We start from the raw sequence: 21,580 nt of genomic DNA on the forward strand, positions 1-21,580 counted from the left end.
GCGTCTCAGAGCAGTAGAAGAGGGATTGAATATTGATCAAGAATTTGAGTATTTTGGGGGGAAATAGTGGTATACAATATGTGAGAAGGAGGGTTATTAACCTCAGGTGTATGTTTTAGCACAAATTCATATTCTTACGTATTGTATGTAATTGATGTGCACACATTTGGAACATGATGATGGCAGTGGAGAAGTCATCTAATGATGCTGATTAGGTTTTGCACCATGTACCCAATGGGTTTTGAAGTACAATCGAGAATAATAGGAATGGTTATTAGTGTTGACGGCAATGGGGTCGAAATAGTGGGGGCCTTGAGGTCCCCATAGACACATGAGAGTACTTACTTGATAATGGGTTTTATGAGATGGTATAGTACACAGGGAAAAAAGTGAACGTAGTTATATCTTTGCCTATTTTTTTGAGGTGTCTACAAAATAATAATATATTTTGGGAAACAGTAGCAATAAGGAGATCTAAAAACTGCCCCCTCACATGGTTAGGTGAGAAGGAAGAATGTAAACCTCCAAGTAAAATTAATTCTACTGAAAAAGGAACAGGGGTGAAAAAATTCTCTTATAAAAAAAAAAGGGCTTGAGCAATGCTGGCAGTGTGGAATGTAGAGTTTATTTTAAACCACATTGTGAGGAAACAAGTTGTTCATTGCGTAGCCTGCAAACATAATGGGACAACATTCGCCCTCCACTAGGAACCAAACACCCCATTGCAGCCCTTGATTCTCACAGGGTAGAGCAGCAGAGCAGTCCAAGGCCTACTCATGGGAGGGAGTGTGGGCTAGTAATCACCATTCGCTAGCACGTAGTAATAACACTCAATAAATAATTGTCAGGTCTGCGTTTTTCTGGTTGGCCAAGATGGTGGACGTCTTTCTGTGAGCTCTCTGCTCTCTAGAGGAGACTCATCTCCAATCCTGCTGCTGGTTCTGACTGGTCATCAGCCCCGGGACCAGCTCGTCCCTGAAGCCCTAGAGGACCAGTGGATGCAGCCTTTCTCTGCTCCTGAGCGTGCGACACAGAGGAGGCATTGCAGCCCTCAATGTGGCCTGGGGTGTTTGGCAGCAGCGGAGAGTGAGATCTGTACCCAGCCCTTAGGCCTACCTCCCTGTCAGTGCAGTGCGGGAGGCTTGCCGTGGCGGTGGAAAGAGAGCACAGAGTCACAGGCCCCCAGTGTTTCACCCTTTTGAGCCCCAGAGGTGGCCAGGGATGAACTCACGACCAAGGATGGCCAGCGGGAGCGGGCCAGCGGGAGGTGCCCGGCTTAAATGTAGTTACAGTACTTTCGGGGGACCCACCCTTAAGATTCCGGTCCTGGGCTCCTGGCAGCATGGGGCCATGGCCGGTGCTGCCCACTTGGGCCCGGAGTTCTGCACTGCGGGCTTCGGGTGCCCTTATTCAGGACTCATGACACCAGGCTGGTCCTTGGGATTCAATGGGCCTATCTTCTACTGGCAACAAATTCTCTGAGCCCGGTAAAGCTTACAGTTTTTTTTTTTATGTATCATCAGCTTTATTCGATCAATTGATCATAAAAGCAACATAAAAACAAGGATAATAGATAGTACATAAATAGATAAATACACATCTATAGATTATTAAAACATTAAAACAATAATAAACTTGAATTACACATAAAACTCAGAACTTATCTATAAGAGAGGTGAAACCTAAGGTTGCTCTTTGGAGATGACATCGTATACGCCAAGCTGTTGCTAAATACTTGTTTACTGGAAGAATTACATCGGCTGAATTATGGCTTTTTAGAACCCGTAGAGCCAAGGAACAATTCCTAAATCCCATAGCACTGCAAGTATTGCGGATCCATTTTGATCGCTTACAGTTGTTTCATTAACCACCCCCCATGAACCCACACCCACATTCGGGACATTACTTAACCGCTACAGGCTCTAAGGGCAGAACTGGCTGGCTTAAGAGAGGCAAGTTTGTTCAGATTACCCCTTGACTTCCTCAGTTTGACTCCACGCCGGAGGCTGGTGGGGGACCTGACTGCTCGTGCTGCTAGGGTTGGGTCCTTCCGTTGTGCATGTTGGTCAGGGCCTGTGTTCCCCGCACTGTTTTGACACCATCGTACCCAGCCCCTGTGGTGCTCCAGAGACCCTGGTCTAAATTTGGGCTGCTCTTCCATCCAGCACTGTACCCCTCTCATGAAGCGGCTGTGGATTTTGAACCAAGTCCTCACTCCTTGACTAGTGCTGGCTCCAGTATAGGACATGTTGAGACCCCCTCCAGCACAGATGCATTCTAAAATAGATAAATGTGTGGCTTCACAGGACCCTGCCGCCAAACAAGACTCTACTGTAGCACCCCCCCTTCCTCAGGCGAGTCAACGCTACACCTCTGTTATTCTTCTCGCCATCTAGGCCTCCTGCTCTGCACCACAGTGCAGAATTAGGGAAGTTGGCGTTGATGTCAGCCTTCTACATCAGGATCTCTGCAGCACTGTGGAGCGTGTCACCAGCAACGAAGGCAGGATATCGGACCTAGAGGAGTCTGTGTCAACCTTGAAGGCAGAAGTGGCTCTATTGACCACAGAGTCCCGGAGTTTGGCCCGCCGGAACACCTCCAATTTGTAGGTTTCCCTGAGAGGGTTGAAGGACCATTGCCTGAGAATTTGCTTGAGAAATGGATCCTATCCTAGGTCCCTGTGTGGCACCTCTCCTCATGTTTTGTGGTGAAATGGACCCACAGGTCCTTGGTGGCTGCCTCTCATCTAGGGGTTCCCCCTCACCCTTCATTGCAAAGATACTAAACTTCAAGGACAGACATGCGGTGCTCATGACCTACACACTTTCAATGGGCTGAAATTCTGGTGCTTCCCAATTACACGTGCCAGGTATAGTGCCAACAGAAACCCTTTGAGGCTGTCAAGAAGAAGCTGAAACTGTTGGACTTGCAATACATGCTCCTCTTCTCTGCACACTTCAGGGTGATTCAAGCAGGCAAATCCTTTTTCTCTGCTACTCCAGAGCCACCCTCGGAATGGGCCATGGATATCCAAACACTGCGTCAGAACTTGCCTTCCTCACGAGGGACGGAATCAAGAAAGACCTGTGGATGGCAACACCCACTGCGGGGACCATGGTGGACAAAGAGACTACACTAAGAGCTGCCTGGGCTGGGGTGGTCCCCCTCCTTCTCCGCAGTAGACGTGCCCAGCCCCACAAGACGGGTGCTGGGGGTGCAACTGACATGGATGACCCGTCCCCCTGGTGGACTTGGTGGCCCTCCTCAGTGATGCAGGGGGGGAGTGAATGGAGACGCTACCTAAGGAAGGATCTTACTGACGACACTTGGACTTCCATATTTTCTTGAGCCAGTAGCATTGTATCCTTACTGATGAATGATTCTGTTGCTCCCACAGGTTTTTCTTGTTTATGTCATTTTTTTCTGTTGGGGGCGAAAGATGCTTCTTAGGTGGAAGTGTGGTGTGGACGGATAGTTGGGGGTACATTTAGGATGTTTTGGCCCATTAGATCGTATGTTTGTTTTTGTTTTAGGTAGGCTGTGACCCTTGTTCACTTTTACTCATGGGAGGTTCCTGTGGGCACTCCCTGGTCCATAGAGAACTATATGACATCCAATGGTCTTTAAAGTAATGACATGGAATGTCAACGGCCTCAACTATTGCATAAAGTGGAGTGCCGTCATGGGCTTTGCTAAATGCCATACACCAGGTGTACTTTTACTCAAAGAGACGCACCTTCTGGGTAGCCAATGCCAACTCCCGGCTAGGTATGGATATGACAAAGTATACCACACATGTCAATTAAACTGCACCCAGGACTGGCTGCCCTAATCCATAAGCATTTCCCTATGGTGGTAATTTGTAGCAGAATTCCAGTCTTAGGAACTAAACCCCTTCCTGAAGTAAAATGGTGGCTCAGTGACTTTGCTGGGTGTACTCTGGACAGCCGGCAAGGTGTTTATGAGGGGGCTTGCTTGCACGCACTTTCGCAGTCAAGATAAGCAGCAGACATCCCAGATCATGAATATGGAGGCAAGCGTAGCATGGGTGATAGCCCAGTCAGATGTAAAAACTAGTGAACCACGTCAGCTCATACTAGATAGGCTCTCACTATGGCAGCTATGTTTTGAGGAGACCAGACAGGGATGGCATCACAGAGCAGAGTCTACAACTGTGGAGACAAGTCGGGTAAGCTTGTTGTGAGGTTATTTTAGCATTTATGTTCGGACATTTATTTTAGCTTGGGTCTGAGGCATGTGCCCTCTCACCTAGTCACTTGCCATTTCATTAATTTTATCTTAGCAAGACTTCACTTTAGCTTACCAGGAATTGCCCATTCAGCAAGTACAGTGTCTTCCCTACACAGAAAAATGTTTTGTCACATTAGGGCAGTTCTCAGAACAACAAGATGTTTTATTATAAAACACTGTCTTAGAGGGGACATTCCAGCCAGCCCGCCATCTCATGCTGCATGTTGTGGCAGTTTCTGCTGAAACTCCATGCTTCCTCTTCGTCTATGTGGGAGGACTCCCAGCAGACTAACAGACCTGTTCTTTACTTCTGAACACAGGTAGGGGGATTGGGTTTTCTTCCTCGGACTAGATGGGTGGATTAGGGCTACCACTGCAGTTTGCTCTTAGGTAGAAACTTAGTACTGCAGGTAGGAATATTAGACAATATGGTGGGACTTTTCCTGTATTTCACTCTCTTAGTCATTTCTGTAGTAGTGTTGTGTTTCACTATCCTCATATATGAAATTCATGCCTTTTTACATAGAATGTAGTTGCTTCAATCAAACCTTTTGGACCAAATCCTGCTTCTGTTTTTCTGTGCATGCATGAGACTTATGTAAGTGAGAGAAAGGATAGAGTCTCATGTGATAGGCTGCCACAATTCACTTTTATGTCTGGTACTGGTGAGGTGCTGCTAGCTAGCCAGAAGGGTGACGCCGACAGTTGTCCCACAGTGTGGGATCAAACTCAGCCCCCCAGGCTCGCTGGTGCGTAAGCTCAAAATCCAGCAGTCTCATTACTACAATTGGAGACCTACGACAAGCCCTTGTACTGACTCATGTCCCTGGTGGATAGGGTGGTGCCTAATAAATTCAGTAATAGAAGTTTATAGGGAACACTGGCGCTCACTTGACACTGGTAAACCCTGATTATCAAACAAAAAGAACAACATCTATAAGATGGTGCACTTAAGGAGAAAACACGCTCAAAACCTCCTAACATTCACAATCACGGATCTAAATATTTTGTGAGACTTGGAGATATCCAGTGGGCTAAGAAATACATTTTTCTGGACACCAAGGACAGTGAGTGATAATAATATAGACATATTCTATAAGTTGGAATGTAAAGATTTGGATAGAATGGTATCAGAGGACAAAAAGAGGTGGTTTAACAGCAATTTGAGTCATGGGGAACAGCAAGCAATTAAGGTATTGCAACAAGATGATAGTATTATTATCAGGCAGGGGGATAAAGGAGGTAATATTGTGATCATGAATCGAGTAGACTATGAACGAGAAGTGTATGCCCAATTGAGTGATGAGAAATGTTATGAAAAAAATCACTTATAATCCCATTACATATTTGACAAGTAGGATTAAAGAGCTACTAAAGACATGGCACTAACAGTGTCTATTGGAGATGATGAATATTTTTATCAGAGAGTGGATCGCCCGAGATTTCCATGTCTTTACACTCTCCCTAAGATTCATAAAAATCTTCCTTTCCCTCCAGGAAGACAAATTGTCTCTGGTATTGGAGGACCAACAGATAGATTATCAGAGTTTGTGGATATTTTCTTACAGCCCTTTGTGATTAATCTCCCTTCTTACATTATAGATACCAAACATGTTCATAGTTTGCTAGGTGATGTACAGTGGGAAGAAGGTATGGTGATGGTGACACTAGATGTAGTCTCATTATAAACGAGTATTGGACATGAAGTGGGACTCCGGGCATTACATTAGATTTTGAATAAAAGATCCGTCAGTTTATGGGAACATACACAGATGATAATGGACATGATGTCTTTGATTTTGAACAATCATTTTTTTCTATTTAATAAGCAACGGTACAGACAAAAAAAAGGAGTATCCATGGACTCGAGGTTTTCTCCTTCTCATGCCAACCTTTTTATGGGTTGGTTTGAGGAGGAGTGGATCTGGGGTCCAGGTTCCATACATTTGCAGGCATACATTCTCTATTGGGGTTGATATATTAATTACTGTTTTATGATATGGACTGGTACCACTGATCAGTTAATGGAATTTTGTAACCATCTGAATAACAATGAGGTTAACATAAAATTTACATATCAGTACAGCCAGAGGAATATCGAGTTATTGGATGTTGAACTATTCATCAAGAAAGATCAAATTCAGAGTAGACTTTATCGAAAACCGACATCGTGTAACTCTATTTTACATGCATCAAATGCACATCCGAGGCACCAAATACAGGCAATACCTTATGTTGAAATGATTCGGGCCAGAAGAAACTGCAGTAAGGAAGAGGAGTTTTGGAAATGCGTTTTGGATATGGGACAGAGATTTAGACAGAGAGGATATCGTTCATTAGATATTGAGAAAGCTAAACAAAGGGCCATTAAAATCCTTAGATTAGACACATTGAGACCCAGTCCCATCTCGAGTACTAACAATGAGAGGGATAAGCTGGGGATGGTTATGGGCTACACAGGAACCTCTTCAGTCCTAAGGAAAGTTACTTATAAACATTGGGAAATTTTACTACAGGACAGAACATTAAAGGGCTGTATTACTGAGAGACCTGATATTACCCATAGCCCTAGCTATCCATTAACTCGATCGCAAGATCATTGGCTGTCTAAATACAATAGAGGTTTTTATAAATGTGGACAGTGTGGGGTATGCAAGTGGGCTTTCTATGGTAAGAACGAATTTGGAAATACAGGATCTTCAATATCGGATCTAATATCAATTGTAATACAACTTATGTGATATATCTCATAAGGTGTTTATGTGAACACATTTATACAGGAAGTACAATTAGTTCTCTTAAAGTGAGGATCAGTGAACACCTGACAGCATTGAAACAGGAAGATGAATGCTATCCATTCGTTAAACATATGAGATCATGTGACAAACAAGGGTCTAGTAAATTCTTTAGATTTTTTGGTATTTGAACATGTATTTAAGGACCCTCGAGGTGGGAACAGAGAACCGTACCGCAGAAGGTGAGAGTCACTATGGATTATGCGTCTCAGAGCAGTAGAAGAGGGATTGAATATTGATCAAGAATTGCAGTATTTTGGGGGGAAATAGTGGTATACAATATGTGAGAAGGAGGGTTATTAACCTCAGGTGTATGTTTTAGCACAAATTCATATTCTTACGTATTGTATGTAATTGATGTGCACACATTTGGAACATGATGATGGCAGTGGAGAAGTAATCTAATGATGCTGATTAGGTTTTGCACCATGTACCCAATGGGTTTTGAAGTACAATTGAGAATAATAGGAATGGTTATTAGTGTTGACGGCAATGGGGTCGAAATAGTGGGGGCCTTGAGGTCCCCATAGACACATGAGAGTACTTACTTGATAATGGGTTTTATGAGATGGTATAGTACACAGGGAAAAAAGTGAACGTAGTTATATCTTTGCCTATTTTTTTGAGGTGTCTACAAAATAATAATATATTTTGGAAAACAGTAGCAATAAGGAGATCTAAAAACTGCCCCCTCACATGGTTAGGTGAGCAGGAAGAATGTAAACCTCCAAGTAAAATTAATTCTACTGAAAAAGGAACAGGGGAGAAAAAATTCTCTTATAAAAAAAAAAGGGCTTGAGCAATGCTGGCAGTGTGGAATGTAGAGTATATTTTAAACCACATTGTGAGGAAACAAGTTGTTCATTGCGTAGCCTGCAAACATAATGGGACAACATTCGCCCTCCACTAGGAACCAAACACCCCATTGCAGCCCTTGATTCTCACAGGGTAGAGCAGCAGAGCAGTCCAAGGCCTACTCATGGGAGGGAGTGTGGCTAGTAATCACCATTCGCTAGCACGTAGTAATAACACTCAATAAATAATTGTCAGGTCTGCGTTTTTCTGGTTGGCCAAGATGGTGGACGTCTTTCTGTGAGCTCTCTGCTCTCTAGAGGAGACTGATCTCCAATCCTGCTGCTGGTTCTGACTGGTCATCAGCCCCGGGACCAGCTCGTCCCTGAAGCCCTAGAGGACCAGTGGATGCAGCCTTTCTCTGCTCCTGAGCATGCGACACAGAGGAGGCATTGCAGCCCTCAACGTGGCCTCGGGGTGTTTGGCAGCAGCGGAGAGTGAGATCTGTACCCAGCCCTTAGGCCTACCTCCCTGTCAGTGCAGTGCGGGAGGCTTGCCGTGGCGGTGGAAAGAGAGCACAGAGTCACAGGCCCCCAGTGTTTCACCCTTTTGAGCCCCGAGGTGGCCAGGGATGGACTCACGACCAAGGATGGCCAGCGGGAGCGGGCCAGCGGGAGGGGCCCGGCTTAAATGTAGTTACAGTACTTTCGGGGGACCCACCCTTAAGATTCCGGTCCTGGGCCCCTGGCAGCATGGGGCCATGGCCGGTGCCGCCCACTTGGGACCGGAGTTCTGCACTGCGGGCTTCGGGTGCCCTTATTCAGGACTCATGACACCAGGCTGGTCCTTGGGATTCAATGGGCCTATCTTCTACTGGCAACAAACTCTCTGAGCCCGGTAAAGCTTACAGTTTTTTTTTTAATGTATTATCAGCTTTATTCGATCAATTGATCATAAAAGCAACATAAAAACAAGGATAATAGATAGTACATAAATAGATAAATACACATCTATAGATTATTAAAACATTAAAACAATAATAAACTTGAATTACACATAAAACTCAGAACTTATCTATAAGAGAGGTGAAACCTAAGGTTGCTCTTTGGAGATGACATCGTATACGCCAAGCTGTTGCTAAATACTTGCTTACTGGAAGAATTATATCGGCTGAATTATGGCTTTTTAGAACCCGTAGAGCCAAGGAACAATTCCTAAATCTCATAGCACTGCAAGTATTGCGGATCCATTTTAATCGCTTACAGTTGTTTCATTAACCACCCCCCATGAACCCACACCCACATTCGGGACATTACTTAACCGCTACAGGCTCTAAGGGCAGAACTGGCTGGCTTAATCCTTTCTGAGAGGCAAGTTTGTTCAGTTTACCCCTTGACTTCCTCAGTTTGACTCCACGCCGGAGGCTGGTGGGGGACCTGACTGCTCGTGCTGCTAGGGTTGGGTCCTTCCGTTGTGCATGTTGGTCAGGGCCTGTGTTCCCCGCACTGTTTTGACACCATCGTACCCAGCCCCTGTGGTGCTCCAGAGACCCTGGTTTAAATTTGGGCTGCTCTTCCATCCAGCACTGTACCCCTCTCATGAAGCGGCTGTGGATTTTGAACCAAGTCCTCACTCCTTGACTAGTGCTGGCTCCAGTATAGGACATGTTGAGACCCCCTCCAGCACAGATGCATTCTAAAATAGATAAATGTGTGGCTTCACAGGCCCCTGCCGCCAAACAAGACTCTACTGTAGCACCCCCCCTTCCTCAGGCGAGTCAACGCTACACCGCTGTTATTCTTCTCGCCATCTAGGCCTCCTGCTCTGCACCACAGTGCAGAATTAGGGAAGTTGGCGTTGATGTCGGCCTTCTACATCAGGATCTCTGCAGCACTGTGGAGCGTGTCACCAGCAACGAAGGCAGGATATCGGACCTAGAGGAGTCTGTGTCAACCTTGAAGGCAGAAGTGGCTCTATTGACCACAGAGTCCCGGAGTTTGGCCCGCCGGAACACCTCCAATTTGTAGGTTTCCCTGAGAGGGTTGAAGGACCATTGCCTGACAATTTGCTTGAGAAATGGATCCTATCCTAGGTCTCTGTGTGGCACCTCTCCTCATGTTTTGTGGTGAAATGGACCCACAGGTCCTTGGTGGCTGCCTCTCATCTAGGGGGTCCCCCTCACCCTTCATTGCAAAGATACTAAACTTCAAGGACAGACATGCGGTGCTCATGACTTACACACTTTCGTTGGGCTGAAATTCTGGTGCTTCCCAATTACACGTGCCAGGTATAGTGCCAACAGAAACCCTTTGAGGCTGTCAAGAAGAAGCTGAAACTGTTGGACTTGCAATACATGCTCCTCTTCTCTGCACACTTCAGGGTGATTCAAGCAGGCAAATCCCTTTTCTCTGCTACTCCAGAGCCACCCTCGGAATGGGCCATGGATATCCAAACACTGCGTCAGAACTTGCCTTCCTCACGAGGGACGGAATCAAGAAAGACCTGTGGATGGCAACACCCACTGCGGGGACCATGGTGGACAAGGAGACTACACTAAGAGCTGCCTGGGCTGGGGTGGTCCCCCTCCTTCTTCGCAGTAGACGTGCCCAGCCCCACAAGACGGGTGCTGGGGGTGCAACTGACATGGATGACCCGTCCCCCTGGTGGACTTGGTGGCCCTCCTCAGTGATGCAGGGGGGGAGTGAATGGAGACGCTACCTGAGGAAGGATCTTACTGACGACACTTGGACTTCCATATTTTCTTGAGCCAGTAGCATTGTATCCTTACTGATGAATGATTCTGTTGCTCCCACAGGTTTTTCTTGTTTATGTCATTTTTTTCTGTTGGGGGCGAAAGATGCTTCTTAGGTGGAAGTGTGGTGTGGACGGATAGTTGGGGGTACATTTAGGATGTTTTGGCCCATTAGATCGTATGTTTGTTTTTGTTTTAGGTAGGCTGTGACCCTTGTTCACTTTTACTCATGGGAGGTTCCTGTGGGCACTCCCTGGTCCATAGAGAACTGTATGACATCCAATAGTCTTTAAAGTAATGTCATGGAATGTCAACGGCCTCAACTATTGCATAAAGTGGAGTGCCGTCATGGGCTTTGCTAAATGCATTACACCAGGTGTACTTTTACTCAAAGAGACGCACCTTCTGGGTAGCCAATGCCAACTCCCGGCTAGGTATGGATATGACAAAGTATACCACACATGTCAATTAAACTGCACCCAGGACTGGCTGCCCTAATCCATAAGCATTTCCCTATGGTGGTAATTTGTAGCAGAATTCCAGTCTTAGGAACTAAACCCCTTCCTGAAGCAAAATGGTGGCTCAGTGACTTTGCTGGGTGTACTCTGGACAGCCGGCAAGGTGTTTATGAGGGGGCTTGCTTGCACGCACTTTCGCAGTCAAGATAAGCAGCAGACATCCCAGATCATGAATATGGAGGCAAGCGTAGCATGGATGATAGCCCAGTCAGATGTAAAAACTAGTGAACCACGTCAGCTCATACTAGATAGGCTCTCACTATGGCAGCTATGTTTTGAGGAGACCAGACAGTGATGGCATCACAGAGCAGAGTCTACAACTGTGGAGACAAGTCGGGTAAGCTTGTTGTGAGGTTATTTTAGCATTTATGTTCGGACATTTATTTTAGCTTGGGTCTGAGGCATGTGCCCTCTCACCTAGTCACTTGCCATTTCATTAATTTTATCTTAGCAAGACTTCACTTTAGCTTACCGGGAAATGCCCATTCAGCAAGTACAGTGTCTTCCCTACACAGAAAAATGTTTTGTCACATTAGGGCAGTTCTCAGAACAACAAGATGTTTTATTATAAAACACTGTCTTAGAGGGGACATTCCAGCCAGCCCGCCATCTCATGCTGCATGTTGTGGCAGTTTCTGCTGAAACTCCATGCTTCCTCTTCGTCTATGTGGGAGGACTCCCAGCAGACTAACAGACCTGTTCTTTACTTCTGAACACAGGTAGGGGGATTGGGTTTTCTTCCTCGGACTAGATGGGTGGATTAGGGCTACCACTGCAGTTTGCTCTTAGGTAGAAACTTAGTACTGCAGGTAGGAATATTAGACAATATGGTGGGACTTTTCCTGTATTTCACTCTCATAGTCATTTCTGTAGAAGTGTTGTGTTTCACTATCCTCATATATGAAATTCATGCCTTTTTACATAGAATGTAGTTGCTTCAATCAAACCTTTTGGACCAAATCCTGCTTCTTTTTTTCTGTGAATGCATGAGACTTATGTAAGTGAGAGAAAGGATAGAGTCTCATGTGATAGGCTGCCACAATTCACTTTTATGTCTGGTACTGGTGAGGTGCTGCTAGCTAGCCAGAAGGGTGACGCTGACAGTTGTCCCACAGTGTGGGATCAAACTCAGCCCCCCAGGCTCGCTGGTGCTGAAGCCCAAAATCCAGCAGTCTCATTACTACAATTGGAGACCTACGACAAGCCCTTGTACTGACTCCTGTCCCTGGTGGATAGGGTGGTGCCTAATAAATTCAGTAATAGAAGTTTATAGGGAACACTGGCGCTCACTTGACACTGGTAAACCCTGATTATCAAACAAAAAGAACAACATCTATAAGATGGTGCACTTAAGGAGAAAACTCGCTCAAAACCTCCTAACATTCACAATCACGGATCTAAATATTTTGTGAGACTTGAAGATATCCAGTGGGCTAAGAAATACATTTTTCTGGACACCAAGGACAGTGAGTGATAATAATATAGACATATTCTATAAGTTGGAATGTAAAGATTTGGATAGAATGGTATCAGAGGACAAAAAGAGATGGTTTAACAGCAATTTGAGTCATGGGGAACAGCAAGCAATTAAGGTATTGCAACAAGATGATAGTATTATTATCAGGCAGGGGGATAAAGGAGGTAATATTGTGATCATGAATCAAGTAGACTATGAACGAGAAGTGTATGCCCAATTGAGTGATGAGAAATGTTATGAAAAAAATCACTTATAATCCCATTACATATTTGACAAGTAGGATTAAAGAGCTACTAAAGACATGGCACTAACAGTGTCTATTGGAGATGATGAATATTTTTATCAGAGAGTGGATCGCCCGAGATTTCCATGTCTTTACACTCTCCCTAAGATTCATAAAAATCTTCCTTTCCCTCCAGGAAGACAAATTGTCTCTGGTATTGGAGGACCAACAGATAGATTATCAGAGTTTGTGGATATTTTCTTACAGCCCTTTGTGATTAATCTCCCTTCTTACATTAAAGATACCAAACATGTTCATAGTTTGCTAGGTGATGTACAGTGGGAAGAAGGTATGGTGATGGTGACACTAGATGTAGTCTCATTATAAACGAGTATTGGACATGAAGTGGGACTCCGGGCATTACATTAGATTTTGAATAAAAGATCCACCAGTTTATGGGAACATACACAGATGATAATGGACATGATGTCTTTGATTTTGAACAATCATTTTTTTCTATTTAATAAGCAACGGTACAGACAAAAAAAAGGAGTATCCATGGACTCGAGGTTTTCTCCTTCTCATGCCAACCTTTTTATGGGTTGGTTTGAGGAGGAGTGGATCTGGGGTCCAGGTTCCATACATTTGCAGGCATACATTCTCTATTGGGGTTGATATATTAATTACTGTTTTATGATATGGACTGGTACCACTGATCAGTTAATGGAATTTTGTAACCATCTGAATAACAATGAGGTTAACGTAAAATTTACATATCAGTACAGCCAGAGGAATATCGAGTTATTGGATGTTGAACTATTCATCATGAAAGATCAAAATCACAGTAGACTTTATTGAAAACCAACATCGTGTAACTCTATTTTACATGCATCAAATGCACATCCGAGGCACCAAATACAGGCAATACCTTATGTTGAAATGATTTGGGCCAGAAGAAACTGCAGTAAGGAAGAGGAGTTTTGGAAATGCATTTTGGATATGGGACAGAGATTTAGACAGAGAGGATATCGTTCATTAGATATTGAGAAAGCTAAACAAAGGGCCATTAAAATCCTTAGATTAGACACATTGAGACCCAGTCCCATCTCGAGTACTAACAATGAGAGGGATAAGCTGAGGATGGTTATGGGCTACACAGGAACCTCTTCAGTCCTAAGGAAAGTTACATATAAACATTGGGAAATTTTACTACAGGACAGAACATTAAAGGGCTGTATTACTGAGAGACCTGATATTACCCATAGCCCTAGCTATCCATTAACTCGATCGCAAGATCATTGGCTGTCTAAATACAATAGAGGTTTTTATAAATGTGGACAGTGTGGGGTATGCAAGTGGGCTTTCTATGGTAAGAACGAATTTGGAAATACAGGATCTTCAATATCGGATCTAATATCAATTGTAATACAACTTATGTGATATATCTCATAAGGTGTTTATGTGAACACATTTATACAGGAAGTACAATTAGTTCTCTTAAAGTGAGGATCAATGAACACCTGACAGCATTGAAACAGGAAGATGAATGCTATCCATTCGTTAAACATATGAGATCATGTGACAAACAAGGATCTAGTAAATTCTTTAGATTTTTTGGTATTTGAACATGTATTTAAGGACCCTCGAGGTGGGAACAGAGAACTGTACCTTAGAAGGTGAGAGTCACTATGGATTATGCGTCTCAGAGCAGTAGAAGAGGGATTGAATATTGATCAAGAATTGCAGTATTTTGGGGGGAAATAGTGGTATACAATATGTGAGAAGGAGGGTTATTAACCTCAGGTGTATGTTTTAGCACAAATTCATATTCTTACGTATTGTATGTAATTGATGTGCACACATTTGGAACATGATGATGGCAGTGGAGAAGTAATCTAATGATGCTGATTAGGTTTTGCACCATGTACCCAATGGGTTTTGAAGTACAATTGAGAATAATAGGAATGGTTATTAGTGTTGACGGCAATGGGGTTGAAATAGTGGGGGCCTTGAGGTCCCCATAGACACATGAGAGTACTTACTTGATAATGGGTTTTATGAGATGGTATAGTACACAGGGAAAAAAGTGAACGTAGTTATATCTTTGCCTATTTTTTTGAGGTGTCTACAAAATAATAATATATTTTGGAAAACAGTAGCAATAAGGAGATCTAAAAACTGCCCCCTCACATGGTTAGGTGAGAAGGAAGAATGTAAACCTCCAAGTAAAATTAATTCTACTGAAAAAGGAACAGGGGTGAAAAAATTCTCTTATAAAAAAAAAAAGGGCTTGAGCAATGCTGGCAGTGTGGAATGTAGAGTTTATTTTAAACCACATTGTGAGGAAACAAGTTGTTAATTGCGTAGCCTGCAAACATAATGGGACAACATTCGCCCTCCACTAGGAACCAAACACCCCATTGCAGCCCTTGATTCTCACAGGGTAGAGCAGCAGAGCAGTCCAAGGCCTACTCATGGGAGGGAGTGTGGCTAGTAATCACCATTCGCTAGCACGTAGTAATAACACTCAATAAATAATTGTCAGGTCTGCGTTTTTCTGGTTGGCCAAGATGGTGGACGTCTTTCTGTGAGCTCTCTGCTCTCTAGAGGAGACTCATCTCCAATCCTGCTGCTGGTTCTGACTGGTCATCAGCCCCGGGACCAGCTCGTCCCTGAAGCCCTAGAGGACCAGTGGATGCAGCCTTTCTCTGCTGCTGAGCGTGCGACACAGGGGAGGCATTGCAGCCCTCGACGTGGCCTGGGGTGTTTGGCAGCAGCGGAGAGTGAGATCTGTACCCAGCCCTTAGGCCTACCTCCCTGTCAGTGCAGTGCGGGAGGCTTGCCGTGGCGGTGGAAAGAGAGCACAGAGTCACAGGCCCCCAGTGTTTCACCCTTTTGAGCCCCGGAGGTGGCCAGGGATGGACTCACGACCAAGGATGGCCAGCGGGAGCGGGCCAGCGGGAGGGGCCCGGCTTAAATGTAGTTACAGTACTTTCGGGGGACCCACCCTTAAGATTCCGGTCCTGGGCCCCTGGCAGCATGGGGCCATGGCCGGTGCCGCCCACTTGGGACTGGAGTTCTGCACTGCGGGCTTCGGGTGCCCTTATTCAGGACTCATGACACCAGGCTGGTCCTTGGGATTCAATGGGCCTATCTTCTACTGGCAACAAACTCTCTGAGCCCGGTAAAGCTTACAGTTTTTTTTTTAATGTATCATCAGCTTTATTCGATCAATTGATCATAAAAGCAACATAAAAACAAGGATAATAGATAGTACATAAATAGATAAATACACATCTATAGATTATTAAAACATTAAAACAATAATAAACTTGAATTACACATAAAACTCAGAACTTATCTATAAGAGAGTTGAAACCTAAGGTTGCTCTTTGGAGATGACATCGTATACGCCAAGCTGTTGCTAAATACTTGCTTACTGGAAGAATTACATCGGCTGAATTATGGCTTTTTAGAACCCGTAGAGCCAAGGAACAATTCCTAAATCCCATAGCACTGCAAGCATTGCGGATCCATTTTGATCGCTTACAGTTGTTTCATTAACCACCCCCCATGAACCCACACCCACATTCGGGACATTACTTAACCGCTACAGGCTCTAAGGGCAGAACTGGCTGGCTTAATCCTTTCTGAGAGGCAAGTTTGTTCAGATTACCCCTTGCCTTCCTCAGTTTGACTCCACGCCGGAGGCTGGTGGGGGACCTGACTGCTCGTGCTGCTAGGGTTGGGTCCTTCCGTTGTGCATGTTGGTCAGGGCCTGTGTTCCCCGCACTGTTTTGACACCATCGTACCCAGCCCCTGTGGGGCTCCAGAGACCCTGGTCTAAATTTGGGCTGCTCTTCCATCCAGCACTGTACCCCTCTCATGAAGCGGCTGTGGATTTTGAACCAAGTCCTCACTCCTTGACTAGTGCTGGCTCCAGTATAGGACATGTTGAGACCCCCTCCAGCACAGATGCATTCTAAAATAGATAAATGTGTGGCTTCACAGGCCCCTGCCGCCAAACAAGACTCTACTGTAGCACCCCCCCTTCCTCAGGCGAGTCAACGCTACACCTCTGTTATTCTTCTCACCATCTAGGCCTCCTGCTCTGCACCACAGTGCAGAATTAGGGAAGTTGGCGTTGATGTCGGCCTTCTACATCAGGATCTCTGCAGCACTGTGGAGCGTGTCACCAGCAACGAAGGCAGGATATCGGACCTAGAGGAGTCTGTGTCAACCTTGAAGGCAGAAGTGGCTCTATTGACCACAGAGTCCCGGAGTTTGGCCCGCCGGAACACCTCCAGTTTGTAGGTTTCCCTGAGAGGTTTGAAGGACCATTGCCTGAGAATTTGCTTGATAAATGGATCCTATCCTAGGTCCCTGTGTGGCACCTCTCCTCATGTTTTGTGGTGAAATGGACCTACAGGTCCTTGGTGGCTGCCTCTCATCTAGGGGTTCCCCCTCACCCTTCATTGCAAAGATACTAAACTTCAAGGACAGACATGCGGTGCTCATGACCTACACACTTTCAATGGGCTGAAATTCTGGTGCTTCCCAATTACACGTGCCAGGTATAGTGCCAACAGAAACCCTTTGAGGCTGTCAAGAAGAAGCTGAAACTGTTGGACTTGCAATACATGCTCCTCTTCTCTGCACACTTCAGGGTGATTCAAGCAGGCAAATCCTTTTTCTCTGCTACTCCAGAGCCACCCTCGGAATGGGCCATGGATATCCAAACACTGCGTCAGAACTTGCCTTCCTCACGAGGGACGGAATCAAGAAAGACCTGTGGATGGCAACACCCACTGCGGGGACCATGGTGGACAAAGAGACTACACTAAGAGCTGCCTGGGCTGGGGTGGTCCCCCTCCTTCTCCGCAGTAGACGTGCCCAGCCCCACAAGACGGGTGCTGGGGGTGCAACTGACATGGATGACCCGTCCCCCTGGTGGACTTGGTGGCCCTCCTCAGTGATGCAGGGGGGGAGTGAATGGAGACGCTACCTAAGGAAGGATCTTACTGACGACACTTGGACTTCCATATTTTCTTGAGCCAGTAGCATTGTATCCTTACTGATGAATGATTCTGTTGCTCCCACAGGTTTTTCTTGTTTATGTCATTTTTTTCTGTTGGGGGCGAAAGATGCTTCTTAGGTGGAAGTGTGGTGTGGACGGATAGTTGGGGGTACATTTAGGATGTTTTGGCCCATTAGATCGTATGTTTGTTTTTGTTTTAGGTAGGCTGTGACCCTTGTTCACTTTTACTCATGGGAGGTTCCTGTGGGCACTCCCTGGTCCATAGAGAACTATATGACATCCAATGGTCTTTAAAGTAATGACATGGAATGTCAACGGCCTCAACTATTGCATAAAGTGGAGTGCCGTCATGGGCTTTGCTAAATGCCATACACCAGGTGTACTTTTACTCAAAGAGACGCACCTTCTGGGTAGCCAATGCCAACTCCCGGCTAGGTATGGATATGACAAAGTATACCACACATGTCAATTAAACTGCACCCAGGACTGGCTGCCCTAATCCATAAGCATTTCCCTATGGTGGTAATTTGTAGCAGAATTCCAGTCTTAGGAACTAAACCCCTTCCTGAAGCAAAATGGTGGCTCAGTGACTTTGCTGGGTGTACTCTGGACAGCCGGCAAGGTGTTTATGAGGGGGCTTGCTTGCACGCACTTTCGCAGTCAAGATAAGCAGCAGACATCCCAGATCATGAATATGGAGGCAAGCGTAGCATGGGTGATAGCCCAGTCAGATGTAAAAACTAGTGAACCACGTCAGCTCATACTAGATAGGCTCTCACTATGGCAGCTATGTTTTGAGGAGACCAGACAGGGATGGCATCACAGAGCAGAGTCTACAACTGTGGAGACAAGTCGGGTAAGCTTGTTGTGAGGTTATTTTAGCATTTATGTTCGGACATTTATTTTAGCTTGGGTCTGAGGCATGTGCCCTCTCACCTAGTCACTTGCCATTTCATTAATTTTATCTTAGCAAGACTTCACTTTAGCTTACCAGGAATTGCCCATTCAGCAAGTACAGTGTCTTCCCTACACAGAAAAATGTTTTGTCACATTAGGGCAGTTCTCAGAACAACAAGATGTTTTATTATAAAACACTGTCTTAGAGGGGACATTCCAGCCAGCCCGCCATCTCATGCTGCATGTTGTGGCAGTTTCTGCTGAAACTCCATGCTTCCTCTTCGTCTATGTGGGAGGACTCCCAGCAGACTAACAGACCTGTTCTTTACTTCTGAACACAGGTAGGGGGATTGGGTTTTCTTCCTCGGACTAGATGGGTGGATTAGGGCTACCACTGCAGTTTGCTCTTAGGTAGAAACTTAGTACTGCAGGTAGGAATATTAGACAATATGGTGGGACTTTTCCTGTATTTCACTCTCTTAGTCATTTCTGTAGTAGTGTTGTGTTTCACTATCCTCATATATGAAATTCATGCCTTTTTACATAGAATGTAGTTGCTTCAATCAAACCTTTTGGACCAAATCCTGCTTCTGTTTTTCTGTGCATGCATGAGACTTATGTAAGTGAGAGAAAGGATAGAGTCTCATGTGATAGGCTGCCACAATTCACTTTTATGTCTGGTACTGGTGAGGTGCTGCTAGCTAGCCAGAAGGGTGACGCCGACAGTTGTCCCACAGTGTGGGATCAAACTCAGCCCCCCAGGCTCGCTGGTGCGTAAGCTCAAAATCCAGCAGTCTCATTACTACAATTGGAGACCTACGACAAGCCCTTGTACTGACTCATGTCCCTGGTGGATAGGGTGGTGCCTAATAAATTCAGTAATAGAAGTTTATAGGGAACACTGGCGCTCACTTGACACTGGTAAACCCTGATTATCAAACAAAAAGAACAACATCTATAAGATGGTGCACTTAAGGAGAAAACACGCTCAAAACCTCCTAACATTCACAATCACGGATCTAAATATTTTGTGAGACTTGGAGATATCCAGTGGGCTAAGAAATACATTTTTCTGGACACCAAGGACAGTGAGTGATAATAATATAGACATATTCTATAAGTTGGAATGTAAAGATTTGGATAGAATGGTATCAGAGGACAAAAAGAGGTGGTTTAACAGCAATTTGAGTCATGGGGAACAGCAAGCAATTAAGGTATTGCAACAAGATGATAGTATTATTATCAGGCAGGGGGATAAAGGAGGTAATATTGTGATCATGAATCGAGTAGACTATGAACGAGAAGTGTATGCCCAATTGAGTGATGAGAAATGTTATGAAAAAAATCACTTATAATCCCATTACATATTTGACAAGTAGGATTAAAGAGCTACTAAAGACATGGCACTAACAGTGTCTATTGGAGATGATGAATATTTTTATCAGAGAGTGGATCGCCCGAGATTTCCATGTCTTTACACTCTCCCTAAGATTCATAAAAATCTTCCTTTCCCTCCAGGAAGACAAATTGTCTCTGGTATTGGAGGACCAACAGATAGATTATCAGAGTTTGTGGATATTTTCTTACAGCCCTTTGTGATTAATCTCCCTTCTTACATTATAGATACCAAACATGTTCATAGTTTGCTAGGTGATGTACAGTGGGAAGAAGGTATGGTGATGGTGACACTAGATGTAGTCTCATTATAAACGAGTATTGGACATGAAGTGGGACTCCGGGCATTACATTAGATTTTGAATAAAAGATCCGTCAGTTTATGGGAACATACACAGATGATAATGGACATGATGTCTTTGATTTTGAACAATCATTTTTTTCTATTTAATAAGCAACGGTACAGACAAAAAAAAGGAGTATCCATGGACTCGAGGTTTTCTCCTTCTCATGCCAACCTTTTTATGGGTTGGTTTGAGGAGGAGTGGATCTGGGGTCCAGGTTCCATACATTTGCAGGCATACATTCTCTATTGGGGTTGATATATTAATTACTGTTTTATGATATGGACTGGTACCACTGATCAGTTAATGGAATTTTGTAACCATCTGAATAACAATGAGGTTAACATAAAATTTACATATCAGTACAGCCAGAGGAATATCGAGTTATTGGATGTTGAACTATTCATCAAGAAAGATCAAATTCAGAGTAGACTTTATCGAAAACCGACATCGTGTAACTCTATTTTACATGCATCAAATGCACATCCGAGGCACCAAATACAGGCAATACCTTATGTTGAAATGATTCGGGCCAGAAGAAACTGCAGTAAGGAAGAGGAGTTTTGGAAATGCGTTTTGGATATGGGACAGAGATTTAGACAGAGAGGATATCGTTCATTAGATATTGAGAAAGCTAAACAAAGGGCCATTAAAATCCTTAGATTAGACACATTGAGACCCAGTCCCATCTCGAGTACTAACAATGAGAGGGATAAGCTGAGGATGGTTATGGGCTACACAGGAACCTCTTCAGTCCTAAGGAAAGTTACATATAAACATTGGGAAATTTTACTATAGGACAGAACATTAAAGGGCTGTATTACTGAGAGACCTGATATTACCCATAGCCCTAGCTATCCATTAACTCGATCGAAAGATCATTGGCTGTCAAAATACAATAGAGGTTTTTATAAATGTGGACAGTGTGGGGTATGCAAGTGGGCTTTCTATGGTAAGAACGAATTTGGAAATACAGGAGCTTCAATATCGGATCTAATATCAATTGTAATACAACTTATGTGATATGTCTCATAAGGTGTTTATGTGAACACATTTATACAGGAAGTACAATTAGTTCTCTTAAAGTGAGGATCAGTG

Source organism: Pleurodeles waltl, chromosome 3_1 (genome assembly GCF_031143425.1).
Source record: "Pleurodeles waltl isolate 20211129_DDA chromosome 3_1, aPleWal1.hap1.20221129, whole genome shotgun sequence".
Classification (NCBI taxonomy): domain Eukaryota; kingdom Metazoa; phylum Chordata; class Amphibia; order Caudata; family Salamandridae; genus Pleurodeles; species Pleurodeles waltl.